Source organism: Schistocerca americana, chromosome 6, assembly GCF_021461395.2.
Source record: "Schistocerca americana isolate TAMUIC-IGC-003095 chromosome 6, iqSchAmer2.1, whole genome shotgun sequence".
Classification (NCBI taxonomy): Eukaryota; Metazoa; Arthropoda; class Insecta; order Orthoptera; family Acrididae; genus Schistocerca; species Schistocerca americana.
Genome location: NC_060124.1, coordinates 60,203,723 through 60,224,124, shown reverse-complemented (window position 1 = coordinate 60,224,124; position 20,402 = coordinate 60,203,723). Strand labels below are relative to the sequence as shown.

At 43.2% G+C, this 20,402-nt stretch overlaps 1 pseudogene; it reads left to right on the top strand.

The window, feature by feature from the left end:
- Window positions 1-8,783: 8,783 nt before the first annotated feature.
- On the top strand, window positions 8,784-8,901 carry LOC124620410 (annotated as a pseudogene).
- Window positions 8,902-20,402: the final 11,501 nt, after the last annotated feature.

Sequence of the window (20,402 nt, the reverse complement as noted above, 5' to 3'; positions counted from 1 at the left end):
AAGTCCTTCGCTGTGATCATGCAGTATCTGGCGTTGTTGATGTCCATTATCTACCCTAACAGGCCTGGCAAGAACAGTAAACTCGAACAAAACTAACGCACTGTGGAGGCTTTTTCACATATTACATAGAATTGCAGCTCTAATTATTTACGTACCTGCCGACGGAATGTACGTGTACGAAATTATGTAGACATTAGCCATGTCTTCTGGATGCTTTACTTTTGTTGTGACTCAATTTATGTACATAAAACGCTGTAAAGCACCTTGTCAAGAAAAGTGACACAAGTCAAGAAACTGCAGTTTTGGTTTATGTCACTGTAAACTAAGTATGAAGAGCCCCAACAGCTCGAAAATGGAATTTACTGCTAACACTATTTACTTGAAAGCTGAAAAAACTTGTAATATTCCAATAAATGTTTCATAGAATTTATTCTTTAAATCGAGTTTCCTCAAGTATTGCATTCTTTTGTTGTGTCTGTTCTTGCCAGGGTGCCATATGCCAAAAACAACAAATACTTGTGATTTTCGCCATTTAACTGTGTCTAAAACGGTTAGTAGATGATAGAGTCTTCCTGTTAGCCCTCATTGTTCATTAGTCGTTTCTTATTAGCTCCATTTGTACTTTATCCTATTAGTGATGATATTACAGACATGGCAGTTTCAGATGTCTCCTACATCAGTATCGTTCTGAGACTATTATTCCATGCGGAAAATAGCAGATATATTATTCTATCATAGTTCAGTCAATGGCTTTAAATATCAACCTCGACGTCACATCGAATGTAATTGAATTAAGAAGTCTGTTTTGGAAGTTACTTTCCAGGAGTATAGTCTCACATGGAAGTGGTAGCTGATGATAAGCAGTTCACACTAAAAGAGAATAGAAGCTCTTTAAATGTGTTGCAACACCAAAACGTTAAAGCGTACGTGAAAAGATTGGATTATCAATACCAACGAACTGAATGGAATTAGTGAGAAAAGAAATTTATTTAACAATTTGAGTAAAAGATAGCTTAGGTTAGTACAACTTATCCTGAGGCATCTAGGAATAGTTTATTTGGTAATGGAAGGAACTTCTGGGATAAATACTGTAGACGGAGACAGAGGCGTGAATAAAACTAAGGTTAACATGGACGCAGAGATGAAGGGCCCTGCACAGGATGGCCTAACGTGGACAGTTACATAATACCAGATTCGGGCTGGAGACCATAACAGCAAGGAAAATAACGACACTTGAATCGTGTATTCAGTTACGAGCTCGGCTTATTGTGTAGTCAACGAATGAATAAACTGTTTCACTGAAATTTATAGACCGTTTGTTCTGTAATGGTCAATGTTGGGTACTGTCCATGGGATTCTACTTTGCAACTATTTTGATCCTATTGAAATATCCATTGATTACCACTGACGTTAAGGAAATAATTTCACTGGGAGTTAATTTACTTGGAAAATTTATTCTCTTACGAAAGTTAACAATTAAGTGTGCCAAGATAGTTTTCGAAATAGTTGGACTAATGGTGCTCACTGTGTCACTGTGAATAAGAATAGTAGTTCAAGCAGTTTTGGTAACATTGCTGTGCTTTTTATGTAAGAAAAATTGATATCAGGGGCAATCACGAAGGAGCGATAATTGTCCTCATCACTGGATGGGAGAACTCGAACTGTATTACGTTCATGATCTTAGCATATCATTGTCGTAGAAGCACTCTAGTCACGTTCTTAAGCATAAAATTCAGTTTGAAGCAGGAATGCACGAAGAATGTACTGTTGCTAGACAATTTCACAATGGTTCCCCTGGAGACTGCAGTTTTTAGGTCGCAAATAAACCAGTAGTTGAAAAGTTTGTTTGTGTACTAGCAGTAAACGTGCTATTTGTGTAACACTGTTTTCGGTGACAGTAGATCCTTTGTTGACCCCGCTGAGACAAATTTGTTGTTGATTGAGGGCTTATGCTGCAGAATTAAGTAGTTCATTGTACAACATTAAATGTCAAAAAAAACAGTGCAGTTTTGGCCGTTCTGGATAAATTTCTGTTGTTTTTCAGAATAGTAATATGGGAGAGACCAGAAATCAGTCACAAACCTTATTCAGCAACTGTCCTGGGTGTTAAATGGACAAAAACACCATATGAACAGTTAACAAAAATACTAGTCGAGCTCATTGCAAAGATATGTTCGAAAAAATTGGGATTCATCAGCAACATGTGCGTAAATTTATCAATCAATTGTGAACATCAAAATAACGTATATAATTAAGGCACAAACAGTTCTGTCACTGACTGTAGACCAAAAACTAGTCTAAACTTACATTCCACAAGAAAGAAGAAATATAAAACTAAAAACTGTGTTTATTTCCAAGCCCTAGAGCCGTACAACAAATTGTCAAAGGACGTAAAAATAAAGGAACCCAATTAAATAGGCAGTTACAAAGTATGGATTAAGCAATGTATTCTGTTTAGTGAAATATTTAAATATTAATAAAAAGTCTTTGTCATTTTACACCACACAGTAGCACGTTAGTGGATTTCTTTTCTGGAAAACCACACTTCAGTATTTTGCAATGTGTAATATTAACATCCTTTGTTGATCGCGACATCGCACGAAGGAAAGTTGAATGGGTTGTTTAGGCAGCAAATGAGAAGTTGCTACATGATCCTGATGTCAACTCAGAGTGTATGTAATGCGGCCTCATGAAATGTTGCGCGAACAGTGTGTGTAGTATGTGCGGTGACGTGTATTGAAAAAGAAGTGGAGAGTGTACGACTTGCTTTTCACATTATGAAGTAACTTCTTTTCAAAAAATATTTCACGCTAAGGATAAACCGAACGAGGTTGTGCTGTTTTAAACAGAATGGCCTTGATTTCAAATGACGTAGACTCTATACTCTACCCAGCCATCCTGGTGTAGGTGTTCTGTGATCTTCTTAAATAACATTAGCAGATATCGGGATGGCTCCTGTTGTAAGGCAGCCGCCAATAACTGCCCCAGAGTTTTCAAACTAGACAGGTACGTAAATGGTGAAGTATAAGAGTTACGTTTATGCTTTCCATCATTGCGAGAATACAGTGATATGGTAAATTAAGAGTAAGAATTAATCTATCTCAGACTTCAATTAAGTGATCTTGAATACTTTGTTGTAACATCCTTCATTCTGAGGATACTTGTCTCATCTACAGATGTACGTCTTCACATTAAAAGATTACAACAAGCCGGGGGATACATAATATAATTGCATTACTTATTGCTCTCGTGCGGTCCTGAAATTAATTAATGGCATTATTTACAATTCAAAATGGACCTAAAATTACAGTTTCTCTTATTCATCAACCAAATATTTATACAATGGTATTGTCCGACTTAACAGTCAGGTTTTGTCCTTTTTTCTGATGCAAAACCTCGCGAGAATTCTACAGTGTGACACCCACTCACTCATTGTAAATGTTTTTGAATCAAAGGTGTAAACAAATTTCCAAGTCTATCAGATGATAGGTATCATACTTAAATGTGTCAATATCACTGTATAAATATTTCTTGCCTGTGACTCTGCGATATTGTACATTTGTGTACGTTTTGACTTGAATGTAAGCGAATTAATTAGTCTCACGATTGGAAGAAGTCAAGCTATTTTTAACACACAACCTGTAAATAATGCAACTGTGTTGTGTATGCACCCCCTTATTATCCGCGTACAGCGTGTGGAGGTACATCTGAAGACGAGTCTAGTTGCCGCAAAACTAATCATGTCACAATACAATACTGAAGATCATTGAATTGCAGATTAAGGAAAATTCATTCTTACTCGCAATGGAACAATCTTTTTCATGCCCTTGTAAATGTGATCCCCGAATGAATAAAATTATTACAACTACTGTTACTACTACTACTTCTACTGCTACTGGTATTTTCTGTGGAACTAACTTCTATACACAAATATATAGTTGACTACACTACAACTTATGGAGTGTATAGTTCAGAATGTAGGTTAGTTTGATTTATGTTTTGTTTCTCCTAGTATTTTACTACCCCTCCCTCCTTTTCATTCCGTTTTAAACAGATCGTATGGTGATGACTTAGAAACAAACTGAAAGACATAATGATATCATTTGTGTAACTGGAGGCTGAAATAGACAGTTAAAAATTTTATAAGACGGTGTTTTAATAAGTTGGCTCGACTGATCTGAGTAAACACTCGATTTATAGTACGTGCAGATGGTCACGGACACATTTCGCATATCGATATGGTAGTTGCACTCAAGACACCCTTCCAGGCAGACCCACTCTCACACACTATGCATGTGCCGGGTTTCTACAGAGTGACTCCTCAGCAGTAGCAGCAGCAGGCTGTTGCTATTGGCGGGTGGCGCGGGTTGCGGCCAGGGATGCCAGCGGGCAGCGTGCAGCGGGCAGCGACCACTGACCGGCGCGAGGCGAGCAGCGGCTCCGGCGGGGGCGGAACGTCCGGGGGCGGCGTCGGCGTCGGCGGTCGGCAGCCAACTGAGGCCGGCCGGACGCGGCCGACGCCGGGACGGGACGGCGGCGCGCAGCCCCACCGCGCATGCGCGACTCTGCGTCAATACGCCCGCCCCCGGCCCCAGCGGCGGCGGTGTCCCTGTCAAAATTCGCGCGCCGCCACCCCCGCCGACGCCGCCACCGCCGCCGCCGCCTCCTCTGGAGAGAGTTCTACAAGGTCGCCGGCTGCGGAGATCGCGCATCGGTGCTCGCAGCTCCACGGACGCGTCTTTCTGTTTACGATATACCGCAAGCAGGACTGATAGCTGTGCGTTTGATACAAAGGAATGGGAGACATTAGCGCCACTGGGCACTGAAACAAGTCAGTCTGGAAAGTTGAAAATTTGTGCCGCATTTGAACTCGAATCAGAAATTTCCGTTTCTCGAGGACAGTCGCCTTGACGGTCTCGGTCAAAGGAAGACGGCCCCTGACCGACTCAATTTTCCAACTTATCCACGCGCTATTTATGTAGTGCCCCTGCCAGTAGTACGTGGATATATTGAAAAGCAGAGTCAGTCAGCGTCCGTATCCGGATCGCCAAGGCTGTGAAGGCGACTGTTCGCAAGAAACGGAAAAAGTGAAGTTCGGCTCTCTGCCCAGCCCAAATTTTCAACCTTCCCTATTGATATAGTTCAGTACCCAATGGCAACTAACGTCTTCCTTTCCTTTGTATCATATGCATGTATCATTCCATGATCAAAAATGGTTACTTCTTCAGGACGTGTCTGGAAGAACGGACACACCTTATACTTAGCTGTGTGTTTCTCCAGTACCGTTCCATCATAATACACTTCACTGTTCTAACCCTCTCTTATCAATCTCTCAAGTCTGGCAGTGCTAACAAAAGCAGCACATTGCACTTATAATGTCTCAGGCATGTTAGTAATTACTTTGTGAGCAGAACCTACCCTCTTGGCGATGATTACTGCTTCGGGCTGTAGTACACCGCCGGCCGGAGTGGCCGCGCTGTTCTAGACGTTTCAGTCTGGATCCGTGTGACCTCTACGGTTGCAGGTTCGAATCCTTCCTCGGACATGGATGTGTGTGATGTCCTTAAGTTAGTTAGGTTTCAGTAGTTCTAAGTTCTAGGAGACTGATGACCTCAGATGTTAAGTCCCATAGTGCTCAGAGCCATTTCAACCATTTTTGTTGTACACGTTGTATTACACCACTGGCCATTAAAATTGCATCAAAATAAAGGCAGCATGTGAGCAATGTCAAATTTGCATGACTTGTACTACATCCTTCTATATACATATGTCTATATACATATGTTGGGTATTCTAGCACATTCACACAAAGTCGGCATGAGTACCGCCATATACACTCCTGGAAATGGAAAAAAGAACACATTGACACCGGTGTGTCAGACCCACCATACTTGCTCCGGACACTGCGAGAGGGCTGTACAAGCAATGATCACACGCACGGCATAGCGGACACACCAGGACCCGCGGTGTTGGCCGTCGAATGGCGCTAGCTGCGCAGCATTTGTGCACGGCCGCCGTCAGTGTCAGCCAGTTTGCCGTGGCATACGGAGCTCCATCGCAGTCTTTAACACTGGTAGCATGCCGCGACAGCGTGGACGTGAACCGTATGTGCAGTTGACGGACTTTGAGCGAGGGCGTATAGTGGGCATGCGGGAGGCCGGGTGGACGTACCGCCGAATTGCTCAACACGTGGGGCGTGAGGTCTCCACAGTACATCGATGTTGTCGCAAGTGGTCGGCGGAAGGTGCACGTGCCCGTCGACCTGGGACCGGACCGCAGCGACGCACGGATGCACGCCAAGACCGTAGGATCCTACGCAGTGCCGTAGGGGACCGCACCGCCACTTCCCAGCAAATTAGGGGCACTGTTGCTCCTGGGGTATCGGCGAGGACCATTCGCAACCGTCTCCATGAAGCTGGGCTACGGGCCCGCACACCGTTAGGCCGTCTTCCGCTCACGCCCCAACATCGTGCAGCCCGCCTCCAGTGGTGTCGCGACAGGCGTGAATGGAGGGACGAATGGAGACGTGTCGTCTTCAGCGATGAGAGTCGCTTCTGCCTTGGTGCCAATGATGGTCGTATGCGTGTTTGGCGCCGTGCAGGTGAGCGCCACAATCAGGACTGCATACGACCGAGGCACACAGGGCCAACACCCGGCATCATGGTGTGGGGAGCGATCTCCTACACTGGCCGTACACCACTGGTGATCGTCGAGGGGACACTGAATAGTGCACGGTACATCCAAACCGTCATCGAACCCATCGTTCTACCATTCCTAGACCGGCAAGGGAACTTGCTGTTCCAACAGGACAATGCACGTCCGCATGTATCCCGTGCCACCCAACGTGCTCTAGAAGGTGTAAGTCAACTACCCTGGCCAGCAAGATCTCCGGATCTGTCCCCCATTGAGCATGTTTGGAACTGGATGAAGCGTCGTCTCACGCGGTCTGCACGTCCAGCACGAACGCTGGTCCAACTGAGGCGCCAGGTGGAAATGGCATGGCAAGCCGTTCCACAGGACTACATCCAGCATCTCTACGATCGTCTCCATGGGAGAATAGCAGCCTGCATTGCTGCGAAAGGTGGATATACACTGTACTAATGCCGACATTGTGCATGCTCTGTTGCCTGTGTCTATGTGCCTGTGGTTCTGTTAGTGTGATCATGTGATGTATCTGATCCCAGGAATGTGTCAATAAAGTTTCCCCTTCCTGGGACAATGAATTCACGGTGTTCTTATTTCAATTTCCAGGAGTGTACATTCTCCATTCCAGGGCAAGATTACTGTTTCTATCTCCCATTCACTGGGTATCATGTTATATTAAGTGTAAGAAGAGGAATCTTCTTCCGGCAGTTGTCAATATATGGCAGCGCCTGGATTGTGGCCCCCTCCAGGCAGTGGTTTGTAATTGCTGCTCGTTTTTGTCGGGTCGGCATCTAACGAGTACCGCCCAAATATGAAATGCAGTCAGTCAGGAGTGTTATAGTCAACGCCATATGGAATGTCAAAAGCCCCACGCGTATTGTGCCTGAGAGGACACTTGAGCTTATACATGGTCTGTGGAAATTCGCCTTACAGACATCTAGGACTTTTGGAGGAGAGTGGCATATAATATTTTGAATAGGAACCCATGTCAGGAAACGTCATCCAACGACGCTACAGATCGTCGAAGTTTCTATATACAGCATGATGTGATGATGTTATAAACTCTGTAGGATGATGAAGGATAAATGTATCAGTTTGATGTGAGGGTCCCTGAACCGGAAACGAACGAGTCAAAAGTTATAAGTGAAAACCGTTCTGAAAGCTCTGGCAATTGAATACATGTACAGGTACTGTTGTTGTTAATATTGTAGCGTAGGCAACTTTCAGAGTTGGTAGTACGGAACAAAAAAAAGTCTAGTAAACATCAGCTCTAAACTCTATACCTTAAGAACTAAGAGAACTTGTTCAATAGTGGAGATGTGTTTTACAGTGTCGAAGATGGACGAGTGCTCACAGCTTCTCAGGAATGCATTTTAGGGCCCATGTTTACCAGATATTTTTTCTTGTCTTGGTCCATAATATATCCTCTGAAAGGTGCATACACTACATTCTTAGCAACAAGAATACATGTATTCCACTGTCAGATATATCAGAACACTCATATCTTTCGGCTGGTTCGTATCTGATAAAGGGACCTCTACCTCAAAATGATAAATTTATCCTTCTCCATCATCCAAAAATGTCTGTAACATCATCACTCACGGATATTTACAGACGCCCGAACATGTAACTTTGACGCTCTCTAGCGCCGTTGGATGACGCTTCTGGCTATGGGTTCCTGTAGTCACTCGCCTTTAGAAGTTTTAAGCATTTGCAACGGGAATTTCGAAACATCCTGTAGGATAACACAGCCATGTCACGCACTTTGAGTCAGGAAATGGCAGTATCTGTGGCATGGCAATATTCATGCGGATAGCCCGACGACGTTTGAAACACTCTGGACTGTCAACAAGGCGAGCACTGTCACGCCTTCCATTGACTGGACAGCAGAAAGCGAACCACAAAAAGTTGTGTGCACAAGGGCGACACTGAACTCAGGTGTGGTATCACGTCATATTTCCAGACGAGTTCCAGTTCTACATACAGAATCACATGTATGTATATGTGTGTGTTGGGTCCGATGAGAACGAACATTGCCAGATTGCATTCCTCATCGTAATATACACACAGTACCTGGCCTTATGGTATTACCTCTGGTTCGCATGGCAGGTATTTTGTGATTTTCTTATATGTTGAGGGGCAACGGCCTTGCCGCAGTGGATACACCGGTTCCCGTCAGATTACCGAAGTTAAGCGCTGTCGGGCGTGGCTGGCATTTGGATGGGTGACCATCCGGGCCGCCATGTGCTGTTGCCATTTTTCGGGGTGCACTCAGCCTCGTGATGCCAACTGAGGAGATACTCGACAGAATAGTAGCGGCTCCGCTCAAAGAAAACCATCATAACGACTGGGAGTGCGATGTGCTGACCACACACCCCTCCTATCCGCATCCTCATCTGAGGATGACACGGCGGTCGGATGGTCCCGGTGGGGCACTTGTGGCCTGAAGACGGATTGCATTATATGTTGAGGCCGTTGACTGTGCACTACACTCTAGGTCTTAACTAAAGTTTATGTCATAGAGATGAAGCAGCATGGAATGACGTACGTATCTATCATTCAAGCTATGTTTGACTCGGTGCCCAGCCGGATTAGAGAAACTAGTTCGGCACTAAACTCTCAACTTACCTACGGATTTGCTCATGTATTCGTCCTATTATATTGTACTCACACAATAATTAATATATAGTTATTTACTGTCTGTCACGACCAACAGACCGAACACAAACTGGAAAGGCACCTGCGTTGAATGTACTAGTATATAGAAAGGCAATAAATTTTATGACTTAACGTCCCTATTGTAGTCGCTGTTTTGTTCATAATGGATTATGTGAATAAAACTAGGAGTCTCCATTTCCCTATCAGACAGGCAGCAGCACACCAACTAACCTGCTGTCCCTCGGTCGTCGAGACTTCTTCACTTGGTATAACTAACTATTTTAAAGACCAGTGTCAGTGGAAAAGCTATATTACAATGATGACAAATAAATACGATTAGATTTGAATACATACAGTGCTAAAAATAATTCGGGAACATGATTTCGGGGATCTAACACAGTCCACACAGCAATAATTGAAGACTGGTTATGTTATCAAATTATGCCTTTATCTTTCACATATCAAGTACGCAACAAAACACCACTACATCCTTCAGTAACGTGTATGCCTCCGTTAGCGCTTATCACTGCCTGACACCAAGGTGGCATGCCCCGTATAAGCCTACGGATTTCACCCTGTGGTATCCATTCCCATTTTTCAGTGAGAACCCATGAGAGTTCTAGGAGAGTCTTTGGTGAAACAGAACCACCAAGAATATGTCTACCAGGCATGTAGCACATATGCACGATACCTCGTAGGTCGGAATTCGCCTCCGGCCATTCCATTACGTTAGCGTCCAGCCTTCGCAAGACATTCATGTTGACCTTGCTTGCATATAGGCCCCGGCATGAAAAGGAATTCTGGGCCGCTACCGTAAACAGCAGCCTCAACATGGTCCAGCAGCATGTGATCGTAGTGCTGCCTGGTGGGAAGGCGACCATTGACAACCACAAGAGCCGCACGGCTCTCAAGATTGAAGCTTCCCCACATTATCACAGAATCTTGAAGATCTGACGATTTCCTGGACAACGTTTGACAGGTACCGATCACCACGCCTCCGCCCACGAACATGGCCATCGTCTTGCGTCATTGGATGTCTGTACTCGTCTGTGAATCACACGTTTTGCCATAGACGAAGTTTCCAGTTGATATGGGGACGATAGAACTGAAGACGAGTTGCATTATGCTGTTGTGTGAAGTGGAGCACTCGAGCAGGACGACTGGGTCATAACGTCCTTTCTCGTAAACTGTTCATTACTGCCTCATCGGTCACAGCGACTCAAGCGGCCATTCTGAGATCGCCTTGCAGTTCTCTGGCGGTAACCGTACGATACCGCAACGCAGAGAAGATTAGATATCGGTCTTCAAGTGGGCCTATAATGAGTCGACAATGTTGTCCATCTCGCCTTGTGTACTGAGATGTCTCCCTGTAGCGTGTCGACAACCTTTAGAAGACGCATTGACAATCATTGGCATCCACTTCAACACGACCAAAAGTCCATCCTTTTTGTATCAAATAGAATGTTCTAGTATCCCGCATTGCATTGAAATGTGGCAGTCCATGTACTTGGTTAAATACAACATCCACAACAGGCAACTGCCTCCATGTACCTCACGAGAAAACACTTCCTTCTGAGACTACATCTGATACTGTAATGTACAACACAGCTAACAGATGGCAAATGATCTGGATTGTTTTCTAGAATGAAAATGAAGATCTCAAGCCATACAATAAGATCATAGATGCCGCCAGTATCAACATACATTTAACATACCAGACGCTGATACACGGTTCCCCTAAGTTTTCTTAACAGTGTGTGCTATAAGAAGACGCACAACTGCGAGGCAACCTGTCACAATGTTTCATACGCTCTTAACAGCAGGCTCCACCTAGGGCGATGGAAGGCAACGCTTGCATACCAAAATGGTGGTAACTGCATCATCACTATCTGTCCTGTGATGTATAGTCATCCGAGAGCAGCAACCGATTGGGGCTGGAGAATGCCTGTCCCTGTTATTTGTAAACTCTGAAGCCGCCCACTCGTGTGCGTCGCGGTTAACAAATGCTTTCCCGTAGCTGACATAACACGCAATGGTGGTGGAATTGCTTCCGCCGCCCCGGTATGACGGGGCGGTGCCCTCCTTCGACTCTCAAGATGGGAGACATATTCGGCTTCCGTCCTCCTAATTAGGCAAAAGTTGGCGTGACTTCGCCACCGTGTGTCTTCAACTTCAACGCAAATGTAACGTTCACGAATTTTTACGGAAATTCGCTATCTTGAACTTTTTTCTAAATTAAACAACTGAGGCATTAACAAGGGAAAGACAGTAAGTCAAAACAAATAATTTTTCAGATTTTATATCGAAAAGGTAGTAAGACTTGTCGCCAGCGGCATAGATGTAGTAGAATGTTAAAATTTGTGAGTGGTTATATTCTTATGCAAAATGGTACTTATAGTAACATCACATGAGTAGGCATGGATATGAGAGTAAGTCAAGAAGCCACCGAAGTACCACCTTTTACTCTGTGACTAACAGTTGATTACTGTGCTATTGATACGGTGTTAATGTTACTATTGTTTTTGTCGCGACAAAATTCCGTCTATACCAATTCCCTACAAACTGGTAAGTTAAATTTTCCGGCTGCGATGAAATACACTTTATTATATTCAGTGGTAACTCCTCGTTTTGTGTTTTATTATGATCTATTCGATTTTTATACTTCCGCTGTGCAGGCTACTTGTAAATGCAAATATAACTGCCGTAGTTTTGTAGAGTTTTGGAATCAAAATTGGATAAATCAAGGTAATTTACATTTTCGTTTACTCAACATACCACAGATAAAACAAAGAAGATTGCGTAATATCGACTATCTTGCTGTGAGCAGGAGCCAATACCTGTCAGTGACTCTGACTGTGTGGTGTGACGATTTCACCAATCGAAATAAAAATCGGATAGTGTTGAAGACTTTTATCCACGCATTCGTAAACAGTATGGTATGAAATGTCAGTTTGCTGTTTCTAGTGTCGGGGAGGTCATATCTGTCTCGTAACTGAAATATCGGTGCAATAGAGAAGAGAAATTTTGTCCCAACCAATGACTCCTGACGTAATAGCTGACATGATTATGCAAGCAAATAATGTACAACCATTCAGTGTTGTAAAGATGACAGGGGAAGATTTCTATGATTTCACCTCGGTATGCGGTACATTACTGCAAACAGCACCACGGAAGAACAGCTGTGCTTCTTGGATTGGAATGTGTGAGGGATAAGCCGCCCATCGTGAGAATAGGAACTTCGTTCAGTGAAACGGAACCGTGATGGGAACATAGTTTTTGAAAAAGAGTAAATGAGAACTGAGTCAAAGACGTGCCTGCAGTTAGTTCTATATCATCAGTTGGATGAAGGCCCATCATTTATTATGCTTAAATAAACAACTAAATAAACCTCTTGACGATGCTGGACTACATGGACACCAAATATCATGAATTTTACTGCAGGCTTTGTACCCCGTAATGGTATTTCTTCCAGTTTGTCAGCTTCCTATAAATATATTTGTAAAGTTAGATTGCAGTTCCTTAACCATCTTGTAAATACAGATTGGCTTTCGTAGTGTCAAAACCGTTTACGTTTTTATGTTGGTAACGCCACGTAGCGCTCGATATGAAAATCACTGGCTGTGCTGTGTGCAGTCTGTGGCTGGTTTGCATTGTTGTTTGCTTTGTAGTGTTGGGCAGTTGGATGTGAACAGCGCGTAGCGTTGTGCAGTTGGAGGTGAGCCTCCAGCAGTGGTGGATGTTGGGAGAGAGGTGCACAGTTTTGAGAGCAGACGATGTGGACGTGTGTCCGTCAGAAAAACGAAATTTGTAAGACCGGATGCCATGAACTGATTTACATCTATTATGACTTTTGAACACTATTAAGGTAAATACATTGTTTGTCCTCCATCAAAATCTTTCATTTGCTAACTATGCCTATCAGTAGTTAGTGCCTTCAATAGTTAGAATCTTTTATTTAGCTGGCAGTATTGGCGCACGCTGTACTGCAGTAGTCTGAGTAACAAAGTTTTTTGTGAGGTAAGTGATTCATGAAAGGTATAGGTTATTGTCAGTCAGGGCCATTCTTTTGTAGGGATTATTGAAAACCAGATTGCGTTGCGCTAAAAAAAAAAAAAAAAAGTGTGTGTCAGTTTAGTGTTGATCAGAATAGGTAAAGAGAGAAATGTCTGAGTACTTTCGGTTTTGCTCAGCTGTTTGAAAATCAAATGACGTAGAGGTTTACCAGCACAGTTCATATGGTTCAAATGGCTCTGAGCACTATGGAACTTAACTTCTGAGGTCACCAGTCTCCTAGAACTTAGGACTACTTAAACCTAACTAACCTAAGGACATCACACACATCCATGCCCGAGGCAGGTTTCGAACCTGCCACCGTAGCGGTAGCGCGGCTCCAGGCTATAACTTCTAAAATCGCTCGGCCACTCCGGCCGGCTTACCAGCACAGTCATTTATAATTTTCCAAAGGGGACGTTTCAACCTAACTGCACGAATTGTTCGATTCACAATCCGTCGGGTCAAATTTTTTTATCCGTAACCTCGAAAGTTTGTAGGTACCGTGCCTCAGCGGTGGGATTTTTGAAATGAATTTTATTTATCTGTATTTATTTGTGATAGGGTCAGGCCAAGACAGCCGTTGTGGCTGCGCCTCTCACGTTATTCGCCTTCAAATAATCTCTCCGGATTGTACATAGAAGATAAGGTCAGAGTTGGGGCACACGTCAGTATTGGGACAGGAGGGGTGTCGGAAATCGCCCACAGCTTTCACACAGGGAACAAAAGAGCTAAATCTGGGTGGTCGGACGAACATTTGAACCAGCTTTGTGCAGTGATGGTCTTCGCATGTTGATTCATATTTTTTCGGTGGCTTGCTAGTATGAACCGAAGACACCGAGTGCAGATATCTCCAGCACTGGGAACCACGTGGAAGGCCTTCATCTTACCTCCAGCTCGTGGCCAATACTAACAGCCTGCACCATGCAGTAACCTCTCCATTTCAGGGTGCAGCGCTTCACTCAAAGCTCCGTCAACACGTGTAACGTGATCAATGCTACATGCACCTCCATTCTAGATCTCCCGGTGAAATAATTAACGTGTTAAGTAATAGTCCATGTAGCTCAAGTGCTCTGAGACGTGCTGGGAAATAGCAGTAGTCTTATTTTATTATATAATGAAAAATGTAAATAGTGCTACAGTTCTCTCATTCAATTTATGTGGTTCTTTCCCGCCAAATAACCTCCTCCTAACATCTTATATTACGGAATTGGCTTAAAAAGTGTAAAATGTTGCGCATGGAAAGACAAAGTGACCTGTTACTACAGAATTACACAATTGTCGAACAATCGCGGGAAGAAATAATAGCCATTAAAATATAATAACACGTGATTTGAACTGGAAAGTTCTCATTAAATTAACCGTAGGAAAACGGAAACGTCAGACTGAAAGTAGTTAAATAGCTACATGTTTCTTAAATTGTTTGAACGTTTATTTTATCAAAATGATGTGGACTGAGTCAGTTTACAGGCTATGTGTACACGATGATTACTGTTTTTTTTATTTTTCATTTATTATTTATTTATTAATGTTTGCTAGTTACTAATTTCTGATAGGAGTTCTGCAGGACAAATTATTTTTAAATTAGATTTAAAATATGCTTCGCTACCTGTCAGAAATTTTGTGTTATTGAGGAAATGAAAAAAAAAATTGTTGCTGCATATTGAACTCCTCTCCGAACCTCTGGCAGCTTTGACAATGCGCAACAAATGTCATTTTTCCCTCTAGTGTTGTAAGTATGTACATAACTGTTCTTCTCAAATTGTGATGGATTTTTTAAGACAATTTTCTCTGGTGAATATCTGTATCCTTGAAGAAGTACCTACACCACGTCTGTGGGTGAATGGCACATCTTATTCTTACTGCTCGCTTTTCTGCAATCAGTACTTTCGAAGTAATGAGTTAGTCCAGAAAATTACTTCATACGACATAACTGAGTGAAATATGGAAATATGTCAGGAGGTTTTTAGAAAGACAAGGGTCCCGAGTTCGAGTCTCGGTCCGGCACACACTTTTAATCTGTGAGGAAGTTTCATATCGTCGCACACTCCGCTGTAGAGTGAAAATTTCATTCTGGAAACATCCTCTAGGCTGTGGCTAAGCCATGTCTCCGCAATATCCTTTCCTCCAGGAATGCTAGTTCTGCAAGGTTCGCACGAGAGCTTCTGTGAAGTTTGGAAAGTAGGAGACGAGGTAGTGGCGGAATTAAAGCTGTGAGGACGGGGCGTGAGTCGTGCTTGGCTAGCTCAGTTGCTAGAGCACTTGCCCGCGAAACGCAAAAGTCCCCGAGTTCGAGTCTCGGTCCGGCACACAGATTTAATCTGCCAGGAAGTTTCATGTTAGGAGGTAGTTTTCAAGATTAGCAATTATACGAAGACCAAAATTAGCTGAACGTAATTGTTTGAGAAGCTCAGTAATATGCTTTTCGCTGCTAAATTTGGAATCAATAAGTACGTCCAAAATTTGGAACATTCTGCCCTACTTGCTGGTCATGTGGTACGTCAATTGATAGTATGGCTCTGTTTCTTGTACAAAACTAAATCAGGTGTGTTTTATCAAACTTTAGGGAGAATCTATTTTCCAAGAACCACGTAATAATTATTAACTCTTCTGTTGCTTTTTTCTGATTTATTATAATAGTAGTATCGTCTGAAAAAAGTACCAAAGTTGCTTTGGAATGTTAACTGAAATGTCATCCACACAGATAAGGAATAGGAGTGGTCGCAAAACTGAGACCTGTGGGACTTTGTGATTTTTACCACATTCACTTAAATTTTCTACCTTTTCGACATTTTCACAAAACCTTTTGAACTCTGATTGTCAAGTATGATTCAAACCAGCTGTGTGTGAAGCCATCAGTTTCATAAAACTTGAGCTTTTCTAAGAGAATACCATGATCTGTACAATGTAAAGCGTGGAGAGTTCACAATAAATACCACCCAACGATATATTATTGAAACTTCCTGGCAGATTAAAACTGTGTGCCGGACCGAGGCTTGAACTCGGGACCTTTGCCTTTAGCGGGCAAGTGCTCTACCGTCTGAGCTACCCATGCACGACTCACGCCAGGTCCTCAAAGCTTCACTTCCGCCACTACCTCGTCTCCTACTTTCCAAACTTCACAGAAACTCTCCTGCGAACCTTGCAGAACGAGCACTCCTGGAAAAAAGGATATTGCAGAGACATGGCTTAGCCACAGCCTGGGGAATGTTTCCAGAATGAGATTTTCACTCTGCATCGAAATGAGCGCTGATATGAAACCTGCTGGCAGGTGAAAACGGTGTGCCTGACCGAGACCCGAACTCGGGACCTTTGCCTTTCACGGGCAAGTGCTCTATCATCTGAGCTGTGAGGACGGGGCGTCAGTCGTGCTTGGGTAGCTCAGATGGTAGAGCACTTACCCGCAAACAAAGGTCCTGAGTTCGGGTCTCGGTCCGGCACACAGTTTATCAGGGCACACTCCACTGCAGAGTGAAAATCTGATTTTGATATAATATTATTTAAGTATTGTACTATTTGATGAGTGAGTGCACGACTATAATAGCATTCTCAGTCGAGCAAGCTTTCTGGAATCCAAATTGTGATGTACTAAGTAAATTGTGTCCACTGTCTTAAGTATGCGACTCAGTGGAATAACCCGCAAGAAGTGTATTCCACCCTCGAAAGAAGTAGGTGTCAAGATCATCGTTCGATAAAACCCTAGTTCGACCGACGCTGGATTGTTGCTAGTCAGTTCCGGATACGACTGATGCGGGAAGTAAAGAAGGTACAAAGAAAAGCAGGAAAAGCGGCCCATTTCGTCACCGGTTCGTTTAGTATGCGCGTAAGCATCACGGAGATGCTCATCCAACTTCTATGGCAGACGCTGTAGGAGAGGAGCTATGCATCAATGTATCGTTAGTCGTTAAAGCTGCGAGAGCGTTAGTCATATATTGCTTCCGTATACGTATATCTCATGGACAGGTCATGAAGGTAGAGAGATTCGAATTCGCATGGAGGCAGAGCAACAATCGCTCTTCCCACACAGCAATCATGATAGGAAGAGAAGATTTGATTTTATCCGTAACGGAACAGGAAGGTTGAGAAGTGATTGTGGTTCACAAAGAACCCTCAGCCACACACCAAGAGGTGGCGGCGAAATATGATGGTTCTTGGTTTCTTTGAGAGATGTGGCAAACAATTACGAAAATACATCTTAAACTATCAGAAGGCCGCTACATAACTGGCATAAAACTGAGGTTTGCAAAAGAAGTTATTACTTGACCAACATCCGACGTTAATTGTATGAAGATATTCAACAATAGTGATTCAACAAGACAGTTATCTTTTAATGTTTACAACAATTCTTAGATGAAATTGCGGTTACCTGTCATGATGTAGCGCGAAATTGAACGCTTTGATCATGCAGTTAGCAATAGACACAGTCGTCCGTAATTATCGAAGATTGGGGTCTTCTGAGAATGTTTTGAATTTTGTAGACTGTTTATTTTTACATATTAGTGGCAACAGATAGTACGTTCAGGGACATCGTTGGATGAAACTTGTCTGATGTTGGAAAAATTCTCGTTAGGGGCATTACCTTGGTCGGAAAAACCGTTAAGGTGCGACGGAGTATCACTAGTAAGATCGGCGTGGCTTTTTTATGCTTATTTGTTGCATACTAATTTTTTATGGAACAAAATGCATGGTTGCATAGAAGGTATAGAATTTGTAATTTACGAAGTCATCTATTGTATTGGTTGGACGGTAAGAGTCGCGTGTACGAATATACGATAAAGCGTATCTGTGACGCATTAAGTTAATGAAAAACAAGCCATCCGCTACCATGAAGAATTCATTAACATCTTTGTAGTCCATATAGATCGTTTTCGCCGCGCGGTTAGAGGCACCATGTCACTAAACGTGCGGCCCCTCACTTCGGAGGTTCGAGTCCTCCCTCGGGCAAGGATGTGTTTGTTGTATTTAGCGTTAAGTTAGTTTAAGTAGTGTGTAAGTCTAGGGACCGATGACCTCAGCAGTTTGGTCCCATAGGAATTCACACATATTTGAACAGATCGTTTTCAGGGGTGGGATCAACTGTAAACAAATCTCTGCAACCAACGCATAACCATGCCACGTCACCATTACGAACATTTGACAATAACGAGCAATAAGTTTGTTTATGTGGAACACATTTGTGACTGTCGATAGTTTTTAAACTTGATTCCACAGTGTCAGATCCACTCTACTTACTTTTTCTGTATAATGGTGTGTGTTAAACATCTGGTAACTTTGCTTGAAGTTTGAAAATAGTATGTTTAATTTTCAACTTTCATTATTTAATTATTTCGCGTATTAGTTAACGCATGTGTGCTGCAGAACTACAGTTACGTAACTAGATATCGATTGTTATCAACATAGTTAGAGTTAATCTGTAAGAGGTTCAGAAAGAACTTTTTTAGTTCCGGTTTAGTGGACCAATGAAGCCCGAGCCAGCCTAAGCGAACTGTGAGTAGCGGGTTTGAAGAAACACAATATGTTCTGCCGAGTTTATCGGGAGGTCTTTTTTTTGCACTCCGATGGAGCGGTTGGCTGTGTGCGGCATAGCGGAGTGGTAAGATGTAGTTTCTGCAAGATAATCGCATTGGTAGTAGGAGGCTCTTAATCATTCAATGGTCTTATGTAGTTCATGCGTACCTCTTTCCTTGCCTCGCAACCCCAAGTTTAAGGTAAAGAATTTCAGTGAAACTTCTATGATTTATATATGTATACTGAAGCGACGGACGAAAATTTATAGCAGGACCGAGATGCAACCCCGTCTCCTGCTCACAAGGAGATGCGCTAATTACTACGGCACGCTGGCACAGTGGCTTTGCACAACTGCACGGAGTACCGTAGCAAGCCTCCCTACTCAATCCGAATTCCCATTCACACCTCAGCCCGTCTGGTATTCCCCGTAAACTCAAACAGCATAGCAGAGGTTTTCCTGGCTTGAAAGTGTGTCATCCTATGGCCGTTGCGCCTCTGTAAAGGGAGCAGGTTTCAATGCGCAGCACATGAATCTGTTTACTATCGAACCATCCAATTGGCAGAATATTTAATTTCTTCGCTCTCCACGCCGATGGCCTTTTAACAATGTTTTAAATCTTTCACAGAGTCTTTTTTCGTGTGGCATGTACTTTCTGAGGGCTAATGTTGCAGATGCTATCATGGCTAAACTACTTTTGGTGATACTTATGTGGATTTATACTATCTTTCCTTGGCACCACTTTCCTGTGTAAACGAGTTTGTACCCAACTGCACTTAGCAGTTACAAAAAATGGCTCTGAGCACTATGCGACTTAACTTCTGAGGTCATCAGTCGGCTAGAACCTAGAACTAATTAAACCTAACTAACCTAAGGACATCACACACATCCATAACCGAGGCAGGATTCGAACCTGCGACCGTAGCGGTCGTTCGGCTCCAGACTGTAGTGCCTAGAACCGCACGGCCACTCCGACCGGCTAGCAGTTACAACGCGGTCATTCAGTGCAGATTTTACAGCTTGCCTTCAGCAGTGGTAGTACCTTTCCAGAATTCTTATTAATCCAAAAACTATAACCAATCACTGAGAACAGTTTACGTTGCGTTTCTATGCATGATTTTTTTCAGTACAAACTTCAGCCGCTGGACTTTGACGCATCTGGCGAAGTCACGGCCCTTCATTCTATAAAATGTGTCATTATTTGATGTATTTGTGAATTATCATAATAGTGTAGGTCCACATGCCCAGTGCACGGCACAGGGCTGCGAGTGCCGTTGGTTTACTCGATATTAAGTAACGTAGATGTTTCTTGCCACTCTTCAAATTCACGCAAATTCATTTTTGTTCTGCTATGCCTATCAGAAGCCTTTGCGCAAAGAAAGCCTTCCCTGCCAAAACCCAACTGGAAGCTTACAAGCTTCCTGTAGTTGTTCAAGGGTCTGTATATGGTATTCAGAAAAATTATCTTATTTTCTGATGGAGGGCTACGTTTCTGCTCCAGTGCATCACTTACAAGAACTGAACGAAGATGTCCTTACCAATT